This window comes from Aotus nancymaae, unplaced genomic scaffold (genome assembly GCF_030222135.1).
Source record: "Aotus nancymaae isolate 86718 unplaced genomic scaffold, 86718_ANA_hifiasm-v0.15.2.pri h1tg000019l, whole genome shotgun sequence".
Classification (NCBI taxonomy): domain Eukaryota; kingdom Metazoa; phylum Chordata; class Mammalia; order Primates; family Aotidae; genus Aotus; species Aotus nancymaae.
The window spans coordinates 13,791,188-13,809,566 of NW_026988431.1; positions in this window are offsets into that span (position 1 = coordinate 13,791,188).

Here is an 18,379-nt window from a genome sequence, read left to right on the forward strand (position 1 = left end):
ATGAGCTAGTATGCTGGAGTTAAAGAAAATGACTATAAAAAACAAAAACACTTCTCTATATGAGATGTCTAGTGACACGGCTTGAAAATAAATTTGTACTACTACTAATGACGAAGAGCTAATCTTAGGCAGGTGGCAACTATTTTTGGTGTATTCTTTCTCCTTCTTTATTTTCATAAGACCAGTTCCAATGCCGGTAGTCAGGTCTGATGACATGTGTCTATACTCATATTCTTTCAGAATCTCCTTTCAGGATGCTACTTACCCCTGACTAGCATATAACAGACACTAAATAAACGTAAAATGTAAATAAAACAAAGGGTAGAAAACCCCTTTAAAAATCAAGAATGATTCTCTGGAACAGAAGACAATGATTAAACAGATAATTAGGATGGAGGCCTAGAGACCAGTCTCCTCCACTCTGCATAAACTAAGAAATGTCCACTTAAGTCTCCAATTCTCTTAGCTTATCATGATTCTACCAATAGCATCCAATTGCATGTAGAGCCATGCCTGGTTTGACTACCAAACTAGAAACAAGTACTTCCTAGAAAAACGATTTATTATCCCCAGTGTATCCTTCCACGTTCCTTAATAAGGAAATTAAATTTCTATTCTCCCCCCAAACATTTGCATTTAGGGTATTGGCTCTAACTGTAGAATAAATATTCTGTTCCCCTAAAAATTTATATATTATTTTACCATAGAACATTATGATGACTTCACAATACAATTTAGATATAAATGAATCTTTTACCTGATCTTTATTTGTCCAATCACTGGCAAAACATGTAAACTGACAGAATAGCTACATAGTTAAGCATTCTCCTTTGAGTGCCCACAAAACCCAAGAATTTAACAGATTTTGTGCTTTTGTAGAAAAGCTTATAGTAACATTTTGTTTTAACTAAAATTCTAGATTAATATACAAAAATGAAATTAACCATTACATCCAGGTAAATCTGGGCCTTCTAGTCTAAATGTTTTTTAAAAACAACTGGTAAACATCTAATATCAAATATACACATTTTCTCTATTAATCTGTATATTAGGAGAATCTTTGAAAGAGGGTTCATTATATTTTAATAAAAGAAAAATTCTGACCCAAATTTGGAAATCTTTCTGTATTTGTAAAATTATTAAATTTTTAAAGGAAGTCTATATTTTTGTTCTTATATTAGAAGACAACCAAGTGAAATGTTTACTAACTTCAGATCATTTACTTTATTCTAAATTGCATGCTTTTTAAAACAGCATTTCTAATATTAAGTGAAATAAGCACATATCTCAGGGAGTTATTTTAATTAGTCAAAAGATTAAACTAATATTTTAAAGAATTTTTGTAGAACCACAAATCTTGTATAAAAAGTAGACTTTGGACAATTATATTTTTATCTGTAAAGTACATTAAATCAGATTTCCAAAAATAAATATTTTCCGTGCCTTGAGACAAATGCTGATTTTAACTCCTTTTTTAAAATGTTTATGTTTTTATTACTAACTGGCATAAGATGAAAAACATAAATGGTTAAGTTATGTTTAGGTTTTCTTAAGAAAAACATATCATGGACTCTATGTAGCAACTGGAAAGCCTTATGTAAATTCAGAAACATGGCAGACATTTTCTATATTAGAGCCCTCAGCCATACTACCTGGGAGGTGCCAGACACTGTCTAATGTTCAATATGTCCCTTGATGTCTTACAACTTTTATCTTCAACTCTCAGAAATCTAAGCATAGTCAAGTAGCTCATTCCAATTTGCCTCATTTCCAAGTTAAACACCCCATCCCTCTGACACTGTCAAAGTTTTCTGAAAGCAGAATATGAAAGATAAGATTATTTTTGATTCATATCAAGCTTACTACATATGCCTTGGAAACACAACAGTTAGAAAAGTATAATGTTGTGGAGAAATGGGAAAAATTATTACTCTCCCCTATTAACAGTTTCCCTTATTCAAAATAGTGAAGTGTAATATGCATATATGTGAATAATAAATAAATATTCAAACGAAAATAACTAATAAAAATTACAATTTAAAAAATAAAAGATTTGAGGTAATTTAATGACCATAAATAATGTGTATCAAAATGCTATATCAGTATTTATAAGGTCATCACAACACAGTTATTAAATGAGTATGATGCCTTTCAAGAAGCAGAAATAATGCAGGTAGTTAGGATAGCAGAAAAAAATGTGCGCAGTTAAAAAAATTTAAAAGAATCACAGGAATGTAAATTTGAAATGAACTATAACTGTTCTATTTTCTAACAAAAAAATAAAAATTCATTTAGCCCAATGCTTTTTAAGCAAGGTTAACCTGAAATTAAGAGAATGTATACTTTGGAAATCAGACAGTATGTCCAATTTAACAGATGATTGCTTTCAGGATATCATGGGAAAATAAGGTAAGGGAAAACACTAGTCTTCAAGCATGCATTTAAGTCTTCTATTCTGTTCTACAGGAGAAAAGAGTAACTTTTGCTTAAGCTTCTCTGTTTTCCTTCTTAATCTATAAAAGAAAAAACTAACCCAAGAAAAATAAACTCAACACGATCAAAAAATAGCTCTTATATAAGCAAACTTTAATTCAAAAGTATAATAAACTACTGTTAAAAACAGAAAAAGGACAGAAAATTATAAACAAATTGAGCAAAAGAAATGAGAGAATACAGTAAAAAATCAATGAAACAAAATACAGAAAACAGTATAAAATTCAATGATATCAAAAATTGATTATTTGAATTAGGTGGAGAACAATAAACTTCTAACCAGATAATGGAAATAAAAAAGACAAAAATTACCAATATGAGAAATCAGAACAAGGCATCACTCCAAATGCTTCAGCTATTACAATATTAAGAGAATATTATGAAAAATTTTAAGCCAATACATTCCACAACGTAGATGCAATGGTAAAGACACCAACTGCCAAAGCTCATTCAAGAATAAATAGCCATTTGTAGCCATATACACCGCTTAAAGAAATTGAATTTGTAATTAAAACTCTTCCCACAAATAAAAATCCAGAGCCATATGGCTTCACTGGAAAACTTTCCTAAACACTTAAAAAGCAAAGTCTCAAAAATCTACCAGAAAACTAACAGAAGGGAGTATTTCCCAACATTCTATGTGGCCAGCATTACACTACCACTACCACAGTATAAGCAAAAAAAAAAAAATTGAGACCTATATGCCTTATGTAAGTAAATGTAAAAATTCAAAATAAAATTTTATTCAGTACAGGCCAGGCATGGTAGCGGGCACCTGTAGTCCCAGCTACTCGAAAGGCTGAGGTTCAAGAATCACTTGAACCTGGGCAGCAGAGGTTGCAGTGATCTGAGACTGCGCCACTGCAGTCTAGCCTTGGTGACAGAGTGAGACTTCATCTCAAAAAAAAAAAAAAAATTATCCAATAGAATAATGAGCAAGTTGAATTTATCCATTTATCCCAGGGATACGAGGCACTAGTTTAACATTTAAAAAGTAATCAATATAATTCACCATAACAGACTGATAAAGAAAAAAAAAATGATCATTTCAATGCATGCAGGAAAATTATTTACAGAATCCCGTATCCTTTCACAATAAACATTCTCAGTATACTGGGAATAGAAGAATAGAAATAGAAGGAAACTTCCTCAAGATGATAAAGGCATTTTTTTTTAATGTCAATTTAACATCATATTTAATAGTCACAGAATGTTTTCCTCCTAAGACCAGGAAGAACACAAAGTTGTTTGACCTTACAACTTTGATAAAAAATTACACTGGAGGTTCTAGCCAGAGAATTGTGTGCATGTATGTTTGGGGAGTAGGAGGGGGGGAAAAGATATTCAGATTGGGAAGGAAGAACTAAAACTGTCTTTATAAATGATCATATAGAACACGATCATCTATTACAGAGAATACAAAAGAATTTACCAAAAAAATGGCTATTACAAATAAATGATTTTAGTAAGGTGGCAGGATCCAAGATCCGCATATAACACATAAAACTGTATTTCTACATGCTAGCAACAAATAATCAGAAATTCAAAATTAGAAAAAAAGTCATTTTAAATCACATCAAAATTATGAAATATTTAGGGATAAATTTAACAAAAGGTGTACAAGATCTATAAACTAAAACATTGCCAAGAAAAATAAAAAAGGTATATGTAAACAGAGAGACATACCTTTTTCACAGGTCAGAAGACTCAATAGCGTTAAAATAACAATTCTCCCCAAATTGATGTACAGATTCAACATATCCCAAACTAAATCCCAGCAGGATTTTTACAGAAATTTAAAAACTTATTCTAAAATTCATGTAGAAATACAAAGAACCTAGACTAGTGGAAATAACTCTGAAAAAGAACAAAGTTGTAGTACGGCTAACTTTACCTGATTAAAAGACTTATTATAAAGCTATAGTAGTCAAGACAGTACAGTGTCGGCTTCAAGATAGCCAAATAAATCAATGAAACAAAACAGAGATTCCAACGAGAGACCTACATAAACATGAACAACTGATTTCTTTACCAAGAAAAAAGAGACAATTTAATGGAAAATGGATAGTCTTCTCAAAACTGATGCTGAAACGATTAATACCCATATGCAAACAAAAAGAAAAGGTAAGTTGACCCATCCTTTAATACAAAAAAAAAGTTATTCAAAATGGATCACAGACCTAAACTTAAAACTGTAAAACTTTTAGAATAATACATACAAGAAAAGTTTTGTGTGCCTGGGATAGGCAAAGATGTCTTAGTATAATACCATAAAGGCATACTCTATAAAAGTACCAGGTGACAAACTGAGTTGCACCAAAATTAAATACTTGTGTTTAAATGACATTGTTAAAACAATGAAAAGACAAGTCACAGGATAGGAGAATACATTTGCAAATTATGTATCTGATAACTTGTATCTAAAATGTAGGAAGAACCTTCATATCTCAACAAAATAAAGAATGTTCAAAACTTAACAAAAACCCAGTTGAAAATCTGATAGCAGATTTAAACAGACATTTCATCAAAGAAGATACAACAGTTCCCCTTATCCAGGGAGTGTACGTTCCAAGATCCTCAGTGAATCCTTGAAACTACAAATAGTACCAAAGCCTACATATATATTTTCCTATACATACATACCTACAATAAAGTTTAATTTATAAATTAGACACGGTAAGAGATTAACAATTCTAACATATAAAAAAGATTTTTGTAACAATATACTTCAGTACAAGTTTTATAAATGTATTCTCTCTCTCAAAATATCTTACTGTACTGGACTAACCCTAGTTTTTGTTACTGCAGGTTACTAAAACCATGGAAAGAGAAAATGAGGATAAGGGTAGACAACTGTAAATGGATAACAAATAAGCAAATGTAAACAAGTTCATCGTTAATCATTAGGGAAATGCACATTATCACAAAGGGTTTTATTCTATGCTTCTATGAGAATAGCTAAATATAGACCATAGGATGTGTTATTAGTTTATATTAGAATAGCTAAATACAAACAGACCATAGGAAGTATTAGCAAGATGTGGAGAATGTGGAACTCTCATATACTGCAGACTGGAATATAAATGTACATCCACTTTGGAAAATAGTTTAATATTCCTTTAAAAGATAAACATATGTACATATATGTATATACTATGCAATCCAGCCATTCCCCTTATTTTCTCAAGAGAAATAAAAGCATAGGTCTATACACAGTCTTACACATGAATGTTCGTAGCAGCTTTATTTACAGGAGCCAAAAACTGGAAATCTTAAATGTTTTTTAAGAAGAAAAAAGATTAACAAATCGAAGCTTATCTATACAATGGAATACTAGTCCATAAAAATATTTTTAAACATAAAAGATTAATACACAATGATATGCATGAATCTCAAAACTATGATTAAAGAAGCCATAAAAGAGCATATACCAAATGATTTAATTTATATAAAACCACAGAAAAGAAAACTAATATATAATGAAAGAAAGCAGATCAGTGGTTGCCTGGGAACCAAGGGAAGGGCAAGAGGTAGGGATTACAAAGCGGCATCAGGAAACTCTTAGGGGTGAAGTACATATTTACTATATTGATTGTGGTGATGGTATCACGGGTAGAAACATATGTCAAAACTTCATAAATTATATACTTTAAATATATGTGCTTTCCTATATATCAATTATACCTCATTAAAGCTGTTAAAAATTGAAAAAAAATAGAAATAAGCATTCTAAAATGTTAGGATTCAGTAATTTTCACTTGAACTTTTTAACTATTTAACCTGAGCCATGTTTGTACTGAAAATATTTTGTTAATTTTAATTCCAAAGATACCATTTATCAGGCATATCCTTCAGTTTTTTTATATCAAAGAGTCTAGCACTGACAAACATTAGAATTAAATATATTGTCACATATTTTAGTCTAAGTCCTCTAACTCAAAATTGTCACAAGCAATTAACAAGAAATGGAACTACCATTTATTCATTCAAAAGATATTTATTAAATGTTACAGTCTGTGCCAGCTTCAAATGATAAAGAAAATAAATAAGACTGAGTCTCCACCATCAAGAAGTCATGCTCTACTAGGGAAGACAGATGTTTATGAAGATAATTTTCAAAAAATGTGGCAATTGCAATAATAAATAAATACAGAAGTGTGTTCAGGTATAATGTGACCAACAAGGAAGTATACCTAGTCAGTCAGGGGCAAGAAATACAATAAAGGATAAGGGAATGAAAGGTTTCATTTTTTTTTTTTTTAATAGAGACCATTTCTTGCTATGTTTAAACCAGCCCAGGCTGGTTTTAAACTCCTGGGTTCAAGCCATTCATCACACCTCGGCCTCCCAAAGTGCTGGGGTTATAGGTGTGAGTCACTGTACCCAGCTGTGAAAGCTTTCGAAAGGAAAATCTTCTAAGCTAAGTGTAAAGTAAGTAGCAATATTACAATATCATGAAGACAAAAAGCCCTTCCTCTGACCCCAGTGACACAAGTTCCAGGACTACACAAATTTTAATATGAATATAAAGGTGAATATATGAGAATGATACTCCTGTATAACTAAAAAAAAACAAGAGAGAGAGGATTCTGAAAAGTATTACCTGTATGCCTATCATCTATGCCTCCAAGATATCAAAATGTTCTGGCAAAAATAATTGATGGGCAAATGCTACAAGACTCTAGTTAAGAATTAAAAAGTAAAGTGTTTATAAATGGCTTTAAAGGTAATTACACATTTTTACTGATAAGCAAGTAATGGAACAAGTAAATTATGGGGTTAGGTCAGAAAATGTATCAAGATGCTGGCTATGTTATTATTTTTATCACTTACAATGAATTAATGCATTAATGAACACTTTCAGTCTAGATCTTATTGGTGATAGGTTCATGTTGAACTTCTTGGAATATTATACCCCCTCAAGGAGTTCCACAGAAATTGTGGAGGTTAAGAAGGTAAAGAAATAGTTTTGTAACTGTTATAACACAACTTGAGTTCACTGTTATTTAATTATTCTATTATTGCAGTACCCATCAGAATAATAAACGGTGGGTCACCTCATCAAGGTCAAGGGTGGCAGTAAGACAGAAACTTTAGATTTTAAAACACTGTTAACTCAGGATGCTTAAAAGATTAATAATTCCAACCTTGAGTGCTGAACAGGTAAGAACATATATGTGGCCAAATAATCCTTTCCTTTACCCAATTCTTTCATATACATATAAAAAATATATATATATACACACTCATATATACAGACACATATACATACACCATATGCTGGCATCAATGAATACGTATCTTTAACATTCAGAAAGAATTCACTGTCCTATAATCTGGGCAAATGAAAAGCGAACCCCTACAGTTATGACCACAAAAATATCTAAGAAATGAGCCAAAAACATTACCAACATCTAATGTCAACACAAAGATAGCCAAAACACTAATGGAAATTACATTTTATCCTTAGCATATTCAGCACTTTGAGATGTATCTAGGGCATTCATAGTAAATCAAACAAAAAAACTTTCAAGACAATAGGGATAATATGCGCATAGACTGAGCTGGGAAATAGTGACGGATGCTTAATGAGGTCACGGACCAAATCAACACAGCTGGCCTGCTGATTGTTCATTAGCCACCCTGAAAGAGCCAGAGGTGCACCACCTAACGCAGCTGCCAAACCAAAAGAAAGGGCTGCTGAAGTTCAAGAGCACAATCATACAATCAAAAAATTTTAGCTGGAAAGGCCTCAGAGGTCACATAGTTCAGAGTGCACAGATCCATAGGTTGCTGCTGCATTTCAACCGCTGTATGAACATCCTGAAATTATATACAAAATTTTGTGAGTGCATGCATAAGAACCAGTGATCTAATTCAGTCACTCATTTAATGGATGGGAAAACAGTTTCACTGAAATTGAATTACAGCTCAATAGTACTAAATTGGAACTAGAATCTCTTGAGCCCCAGCTATTTTATTTTTATTTTTTGCTATCACACCAAGAAGTCTCCTATTAAGTACTAAAAATTTTAACTACAGCAGAAAAAGATATACAGCCGGAATCCCTACTCCTTGATTTTCTAAGACATTCAGTATCCCCTGTGAACCTCTCAATAAGCTCTCGAGTCCATTTACATTGCACTTCATTGTGAAAGTGCCAAACATAACCTGTGTGATATATGTGTTCTGGCAGACTTGTAATTGAAACAATATCCAAAACAAGTAGCTCATGTCCTGGTGGTATGTCAGAAACCAAAAGCAGTCTGCCACAATACGTAGGGAGAAATGAGAGGACATAAAAAGGTCTGGAAATAAACGTGTTCAAGAACAGGGCTATGTAATTACTTACAGAGCCTAGTAAATAGTTGATGCTCATTAAATGTTTTTTGAACTGAATTAAACTGGTATATAAGCCATCTAACAAATCATTCCCAAATGAGGAAGAATTCTTGCTCAAGAATTGCCTCCCTTATGAATGCAGTAAGGTTGTTTTTTCTAATGTAAGCTTTCCTTAAGCAACTCTACATATATTGCTCAATCTTTCATTTATTCTAAAATGGCTCTGAATTTACAAATAGATGGCAGGACTTTTATATGCTCAATAAATTAATGTGGGACCTTCTCTCAGTGTTGCTGTTATTTAAAAAAATCTCTTCAGTAGATATTTTGGCTAATGAATATGAATCTCTCATCAAATTAATAACACTATTATTTTAGATTCACTTTCACATGGTTTAACAGTGGTCTTTGGGGTATAATAACATATTGCTGACTTGGGCAAGCTGCCACTGGACTGAATATAAATTTGTACAAAGCAAATTCTCCATCTGAAAATTCTGTAATTACCTCAAACTGATCATACTCCAATCTAAATAAAGTGTTTTCCCCTGCAAACCCTGTTTATTTTCCCATATTGCCTACTGTGATTAGCAGCATTATAATCTATCCCTCCAATCTAAAAAGCTTATTGAACTTTCCTCTCCCTTGCCTAAAACATCCAATGAATAATTCAATCAAATCAAATATATCTCATTGAATCCATTCGTTCCTCTTTTTCTTATGGCTATTACCTTGTTATAAGCCCTTATCGCCTTCTGCCTGAACTCAAAACTCCCCCTACTTCTAATTGCTCCCCCATTACAGTTTTTCCTTAATATGACATTAGAATCAATGTTGTAAAAAGCAAATCTGATCATTTCTCACCTCTTGCTTAAAACCTATCAGTGACTTCCCACTGCATTCAAGTAAACAAACCCGTATTTTCCCCTTAAAATAAGAGTCTTTTGGTTCTCATCTCCAAGCAACACCTAACATTCCCCAACAGGCTCCTTAAACCTCCTGCCTTAGAGTCTTGAAGTTTCTCCAAGTGCAACCTGATTTTTTTATTACCTTAACTTTGAGCACATACTCTATGCAATCCATGAAATACTCTCCCTGATACTTTCTCTACATGGCATTAAAGATAAACTTCCTTTAAGGTTTAAAAGCACCTCAAAGACTGCAAGAAACCTTTTTGTCAGCCACATATGAAGTTGACTGTTTAATCTCTAATCCCGCACACCTTGTCTATATCTTATCACAGTACTTTCCAAACACTATTTTAATTATCTGTTTAGTTGTTCATCTCTATCATTAGAATCTCATTTCTTCAAGGGCATAGATTATATCAAATTTATCTTTGTGCCCATAGCACCTAACAAAATACTTAATACCTAATAAACATAAACATTGGTTGAGAAAATAAGTGAATGAATGAAAAACTGTGTAAGAACTAGGTTCCCTTTTCTGTTGTATATGTAATTGGTTCAATCACATGAATTTTTTTCCTTTTTACTTTCTAGACCTTTCAGAATATATTTGTTACTAACTACTCTAGATCGATTTAAATAAAATTCATGTATTAATTTGATAGGAACTGCCATAATAAACTACCACAGACTGTGTGGCTTAAACAACAGAAATGTTTTTTCTCGTAATGAAATTTAGAAATCCATTATCAGGGCGGTTCCTTCTGAAGACTACTGGGAATAATTCACATTGAATTTCTGTTATAGAAATAACACAAGAGCATTAATTTAAAATGAAGAAATTAATATAAATTCAGGTTTCTCTCCTTGATTAGATGGCCTTCATCCTGTATCTTTATATAATCATGCCTATATCTGTGTCTATATCTAAATTTATTCTTTCAAGAACACCAGATTAGATTAGTGTCCATTCTAATAACATCATTGTAACATTATCACTTCTGAAATTACCTTATATCCAAATCAGGTTACATTCTGAAGCACTGGACATTAGGACTTCCACATGAATTCTGTGAGACAGGACATAATTCAGCCTGTAACACCTATCCTCACTCGAGTAAAAAATCTGGGTTCTGGTTATGTTTTTCAAATTTTTCAGAATGTTTCTAAATAATGATCCAGTTTTTTTCAGAATGTTTTCTATTACCTATGTAACATTGTATAAGAAAAAAAATCCCCGAAGTTTCTAATGGTGTTTTCGAAACCCAGTCCTTCCATTACAGTCAGCAGTAAGAACTGGAGCTAAAGAAAAATAACTGAATTGATTTAGTCCAGGATCAGGCATTAACCACTGAATTCGCCCTGTGCACAATGGTTAAATAATCAGTGCTTCAGTACTTCACCTGAAAAGGAAAGTGGTCTAACTGACTCCCTCTGCAATTCCATAAAATGAAAGTCTCTGATTCTACCTTGTCTTATTTGTCATAGCAATGAGCACTGTTGGAAGTAACACAAGAATAGAAATAACACGAGAGCATTTAAATGAAGAAATTAATATAAATTCAGCTGCATTTGGAAATGTTTACACAGCTGAAAACCATGGACCTTCCAAACTCTTAAATAAATTTCATCCACTCTATGAAGATCTGAAGGCACTGTTGTTTGTTTTTTGAGATGGAGACTCGCTCTGTTACCCAAGCCGGAGTGCAGTCGCGCAATCTCGGTTTACTGCAAGCTCCACCTCCCGGGTTCAAGCAATTCTTCTGCCTCAGGCTCCCCAGTAGCTGGGACTACAGGTGTGCGTCACCACGCTCAGCTAATTTTTTGTATTTTTAGTAGAGATGAGGTTTCACCACGTTATCCAAGATGGTCTCGATCTCCTGACCTCGTGATCCGCCCGCGTCGGCCTCCCAAAGCGCTGGGATTACAGGCATGAGCCACTGTGCCTGGCTGAAGACACTGTTTTTGGAGTTTTAAATGCATGTGGATGTCGGTTTCAGCACAGACACACACACAAAATACCTACAGTAGGTGTCCCTCATGGCAGTACCTTATGCTACTCCAAAATTATATTCATCAAGGTTAAATATTCCAGCAGTCTTTGTTTTCAAAAAAAAAATAGTGCTAGAAAAATAAAACCTATCACAACAGGTTATAGGATTTAAGTTACATGTTAATTTATACAATTCTCATTGAAGTCTATAAATTCAAAGCATCTAATTGTACACCCAGTAAACGGTGTCCAGGTTCTCTGAACTAATCAGTTCTCCTTTTCTTATTTTTTCTTTTTTTCTTTTTTTTTTTTTTTTGAGATGGATGAGTCTTGCTGTTGTCGCCCCTGCTGGGGTGCAATGGTGCGAACTTGGCTCATTGCAACCTCTGCCTTCTGGGTTCCGCCAATTCTCCTGCTTCAGCCTCCTGAGTAGCTGAGATTACAGGCACCCATCACCACACCCAGCTAATTTTTGTATTTTTGGTAGAGATGGAGTTTCACAATGTTGGCCAGGCTGGTCTCAAACTCCTGACCTCAGGTGACCCACCCACCTCAGTATCTCAAAGTGCTGGGATTACAGGTGTGAGCCACTGTGCCCAGTCTGAACTAATCAAGTTTAAAGTCACACATAACTGTAAATACATCAAGAACAAGAGAATCAAGACAATGAAATCATCTTTATTGCTAGAGAAAAAATAAACATTCATTTGAAAAAGAGTTCATTTCTCTTGACAAAAGTGGTTTTATCCTTTAGCTACAGAATGTAATAAACAAAAGTTTTGGGAAAACGTTGATAAGAGAATGATTCATATAAGCATTTCCTCTGAGAAGTAATCATTAAGTATCAGAACATGAGTATATGTTAGGAAAATTTTATGCAACATCAATGCTGGAAACAAATGACAATATTTCAGAAGATTATTTAAGACATAATGAATTCCCTACATTGTGCAGCTATGTTAAATTACCAGCTGAGACTAATTCTTGAGGATACTGACCATATACTAAATTGATATTAATTTATTTAAACATCTAGTTGACAATGGAGAACAAGTAAACTGACATCAAATACTTGGCAATAACAAGGATAAATTATTCATAGAGCACTATCAATATGAAACACTTCTGAAGAGTATAAAACACGTTTTGTTTTAAAAAATCTATGTAAATGAACAGCCTGAGTGTAAAAGGAAGCTTTGACTACCTGACACTTCTAGGAACTACAAATTTTGCTCAGACTACTGCTGTTCTGGATAGTCAAAAGATATTGTGGATTATGAGGAAGATGGCTATATAATCATGGCCTGCAGTTTTAAGATTCAGTAATTTATATAATGGTAAAAAATGATACAGGATTGAGAGAGAACACCAGCAATATTAATGCAGGTCATGGTGATCTGAGGTTCATAGTGTACTTTCTGAGGGCATACTGTTCACCCAAAATTGATAAAGTAATTCTTCCATTTAAGTAATTTCTTGCAGGATGGTGTCCCAATGTTCTCATATGGTGATTCACTGATGGCTAAGTTCTCCCAGAGAATGGTTTACTCTTTCTTGCTGACAATAGCTCAGGATGATATAAGTATTTTATATACCTACAAAACACTCTTAAAGTATGTATCTCTCACTTTCCACAATTCAAACCCCATTATAAGTTTTAAGATTGATGGTGGTACTAAATATTTTATAAGCATGGGTCTAAGTATGAAGAGATAAACTGGCCAGCTTATAAGTATGAAGAGATCAACTGGCCAGCTTATCTTGCTAGTCATGAAACAGAAACCCCCCAACTTCTCCTTCACCCAAGATACCCAAACAAAGGTTTTCAAAGGAGTGCTGTTTGAATAGAAAGGCCCTTCTCATCTAAGAGGAAATGAAATCGCCCCTACTTGTCTACTTCATTCCATTGTTTTCAATTCATCTAAGATTTCCCTCCTCCAGGGGTTCCATTAGTTTTGAAAGTTATACGCTGCTGTTTTCATTTAGAATTAAAGCCAGGAGTTCTTGACTTCTTTAAAAAGATCTTTATTGAGATGTAATTCACATATAATACAATTCACCCATTAGAGAAGTCTATGATTCAGTCATTTTTAGTATATTCACAGGATTGTAAAAATCACAATTTTAGAACATTTTCATTCTTCCAAAAAGAAACCACATGCCCATTAACAGTCTTTCCCATTCTCCTTTCTCCTTGCCCCTGGAAATCAATAATCTACTTTCTGTCTCTGTAGATTTACCTATTTTGGACATTTTATATAAATGGCAATCACACATTATGTAATCTTTTGTGACTATTTTTTTCCTCAGGTACCATGTTTTTAAGGTTCATCTGTGTTATAATATGTATCAATACTTCCATTTTTACTGCTAAATAATATTCCATTGTGTAGATATACCAATATTTTATTTATCCACACATTCATCAGTTGATGGACAACTGTGTTGTTTTCATTTTTTTGCTATTATTAATAATGCTGCTATGAATGTTTATGTACAAGACTTTGTGAGGACATATGTTTTCATTTCTTTTTTAATATATAGCTAGCAATGGAATTTCTGGTTCATATGATATGTCTTTTTAATGATTTGAGAAACTGCAAAACTGTTTTCCAAAACAGCTACATGAGTTTACCTTCCCATCACCTACATATAAGTTTTCCCATTTCTCTACAATTTCACCAATACTTGCTGATACATGCAAGGGTTACTTGTAAGGGTTCCCATTTCTCTACAACTTCACCAATATTATCTGACTTTTTGCCACGCTAATGGATGTAAAGTAGCCTCTCATTGTGGCTTTGATATGCAACTCCCTAATGTGTAATGATGTTGAGCATATTTTCATGTGCTTACTGGCCATATGTATGTCTTCTTATTCTGAGAAACGTCTACTCTGATTCTTTGCCCATTTTGGTTATTTCATTTTAGTCTGAGTTATAAGAGTCCTTTATATATTTTAGACGCAAGTCCCTTGTTAAAGATATAATTTGCAAACATTTTCTCTCATGCTATTGGTCATCTCCACATTTTTTAATGTATAATTTGCAAAACTGCAAAATAAAACATTTTTATTTTGATGAACTCTAATTTACCTATTCTTTCTTTTGTTGTTTTTTCTATTGATGTCATATTTAAGAAACCATTGCAGAACCCAAGTTCATGAAGATATATTCATAAATTTTCTTCTAAGAGTTTTATAGCTTTAGTGCTTATATTTAGGTTTATGGTCTATTTTGAGTTCATTTTTCTGTATAGCAGGAGGTACGAATACAACTTCATTCTCTGCATGTTGATATTCCGTTGCCTCAGCATCATTAACTAAAAATACTGTTCTTTCCTCATTGAATTGTTTTAGTACCCTGTGAAAAAGCAACTCATGATAAATATGATTTAATGATGTAGAATTTAGGAAAAAAATATTGCCTGAAAATTTTCCAAGATATCATATTATCATAAGCTGATAAGATTTAGCCAGCAACCAGCAATGGGATAGAGAAATGGCTGACCAATATCCAGAGTACAGATACAGTGTGGCAATGAAATGCACACTTTATCCACACCAATATCAATATTAATATGGTGATAACAGCTTAGAAAGGGAAGTATGCTGAAACTGCACAACTGGGCAATGATATCATAAGCCGTTTTATGACTAAAGTTCAAGTAGATGGCTATGAAAAGATTTTAGATGATCTAGTTTAAAAATGTATGAGAGCAGCTTCCAAAGGTTAGGTGGGGTGTCTGTGGGTATGAATGGCAGGAATTAAGCAGGATATGAGAACCACTTGTTTAGTAGGCTGATTTAGTAAAGGGTTTAGACCCAATAGAGGGTGTGAAACAAGGATGAAGGTGGAAACCGAGTCATGCAGAGAAAGTGAATATGATAAAATTTGGAGGAATTCCAGGTGATTATAAAAAAAAAAAAAATAGTCAACTCAGAATTTATCCCAGATACCCAAGATACAAAATTGAGAAGTCTTCCTTCCTTGGTTAAAAAGAGAGTTTTCACATACTACATCCTCAGTAAGAACAAGCTTATGAATTTGTAAAGGATTGTGCAACACATTAAAAGCATCAGTGCCTACAACTAAGAAGTATTAACTGAGACCTTGCACTCAGGCACTCTATCCTAGGTGTTATCTCAGTTGCTTTACATATATTATTTCACTTAACTCTCATGAATACCATAAGAGGTTAATCCTATAATATTCTTATTAGAGGTGACAAAACTGAGATCTGAAAAAGTTAAATATTTTATCCAAGTGGTTAAACAAAACAGCTGAATCTAGATTTAAAACCAGATCAAACTGACTTTAAATTATGTGGTCTTTGATTACAGCAGTGAAGATGACAAAAACTCCATTACGACCAAGCTTAGTGTTTTATGTAAAGTAATATATAAGTGGTATGTGACTTTGGTGCTAAAGGCTAGAGGTTGACAGTATTTCTGATCTTCAGTAATTATTAATATTACCAAAGTTCTGAGCTATCTCCAATTTATTCTTCTCCCAACATATCATTTCTACCTGACATCCATCTCCTTATTTCCATTTAACTCTCACAGATCCATTTCAGTTCAATGTTACTCATAAACTTGACAATTTTAATGTCTTCCAAACTAATCTTTTTATATCTTGGCTCTTGCTACTTAAATCCTGGTGACTAACTACTGCAAAACTATCCCGAAGTTCAGCTCTGATCATGGCATCTCTACGCTCAAAAACATTCAACCTCTCTATGTTACCAAATCAAATACATCTAATTGGCCTTTGCATTCCAGGACCTCCACAATATAGTCATTGCTTCCCATTCTAGCCTAGACACATCTACCTGCCTACAACCCATCTGTACTACCTACTATTGTTTCCAAAAAAAAAAAAAAAAAAAAAAAAAAACACTCCTACTACATGCTTTGTAAACTTAATGCCTTTATGAATTCTTTCTCCGGGACTGGAATGCCTCCCCTATCTACCCATTGAAATCCAATCCATATCAAATGACACTTCTTCCATGAAAACTATCCTAATGTCCTAAACATAATTGCTCTCTCTGTTAACTACTTTACAATTTTTCTTGTATACTTCATGTGACTATAAACTATTCTAGGTTTGTGCACTTACCTAATCTCCTCTTATAGACTTCAAGTTCTATTAGAGCAAAGCCTATGTATTATTTTTCTCTGAATTCCATGAATACCTAAGACAGTCTTTGAAATAATGGGCATTAAAAATGATTATTAGACTAAATTATTGAAGTCAAATCGGTATAGTGATGTATCACTTAGAGACATCTTGGTTGCAAACAACGTATGATCCATCGAGCTTAGACAAAGAATTGGCTTTGGTTCACATGAACAAACTATGCAAAAGAATGATACAGCTAGCCTCCAGAATGACACAAATACTGCCAGGACTTTCTATGTTTCTCCTTTGGGCTGGCACTGTTTCCACCTATTACAGACTGACTCTGTCTATGCTACCAGAGACATGGCTGCCAGCAGTTTACCAGTTTTCCTCCTCTAAGCATCAGGGCCAGAGAAATGTGCAACACCCATCATTCCTTAGCAACTATTTAAGAAAACACCGAAAAAGGTCTCTGATAGACACAACTTAGATCACAAATTAATAACTATAGCCAAAAGTTGAACATAAAAGGAGGCAGCTTTTGTTTAGGTCACAAGGAAAAACCTAAATATTCATATGTATGTGGTTTTTGGAGCGCTGGTTTTCTCAGAAAATTAGGGAAGGAGTACTATATGGACAGAACATCCGATGTCTACCACAAGTGGCTAAAAATTACAGTGATAATAATCAACTATTGCATAGTCAAGTTTAAAAAGGAAAAAGGAAAGGGGACTTCTTATTTCTTACCTGGCATGCAAGGAGCTTAGAAGTCACCACTCCATCCTAACAAAGAGTAAAAAGCAGAACAAACTGAAAAATTAACAACTCTTCTTAAACCCATCAGAAGTGAGGTCACACTAATGGCAAAATTCTGCACCCAAAAGTGGAGAGAAAGACAGGTACATATGGAAAATCACAATTTACCAGAGTGGAAATTCACAAGCAGAAACTTCCCCAAGAATCAGTGGGGTACAAAAATCTAAAGTGTAATTGACAAGTTTTAAGAGGATCAATGTGGACAAGTTTGAGATTTTAAAAGCCCTAGGGGGACCCAGCCATCCAGGGGCCTCACACATTTTTTGAGTTTTTCCTTATGGAGCTCTATCAGGGTATCACTGTGAAAACCGAAGAAAAACTTTCTCATGCTCCAAGAGGGACAGGAAAAGGAATGATTTTGAAATACACTAGATGGAGCATTCTGCTCTTCTCAAAAAGGTATATCTGTAGGAGAAACTATTTAACCAGAGCCTAACCTCTGAGTTTTTATCAGAGTCTAACTGACCTAGGGGAACAGAAATACCCAACTTCACCCAACTCTACCCTTCCACATGAAGAAAAGGAAATACTCAATTTCAGTACCCTCTAGCCCTCCATGTGGGAAAAGGGAAATATTCAATTCCAGCCATCTCCAGGCATCCTATCCCACTTAAGGGTAAGTGGGAGGAACTAAGAAGCATTTGGGTATATACACAGTAATGGGACTGCTGAGTTGAATGGTAGTTCTGTTTTTAGGTCTT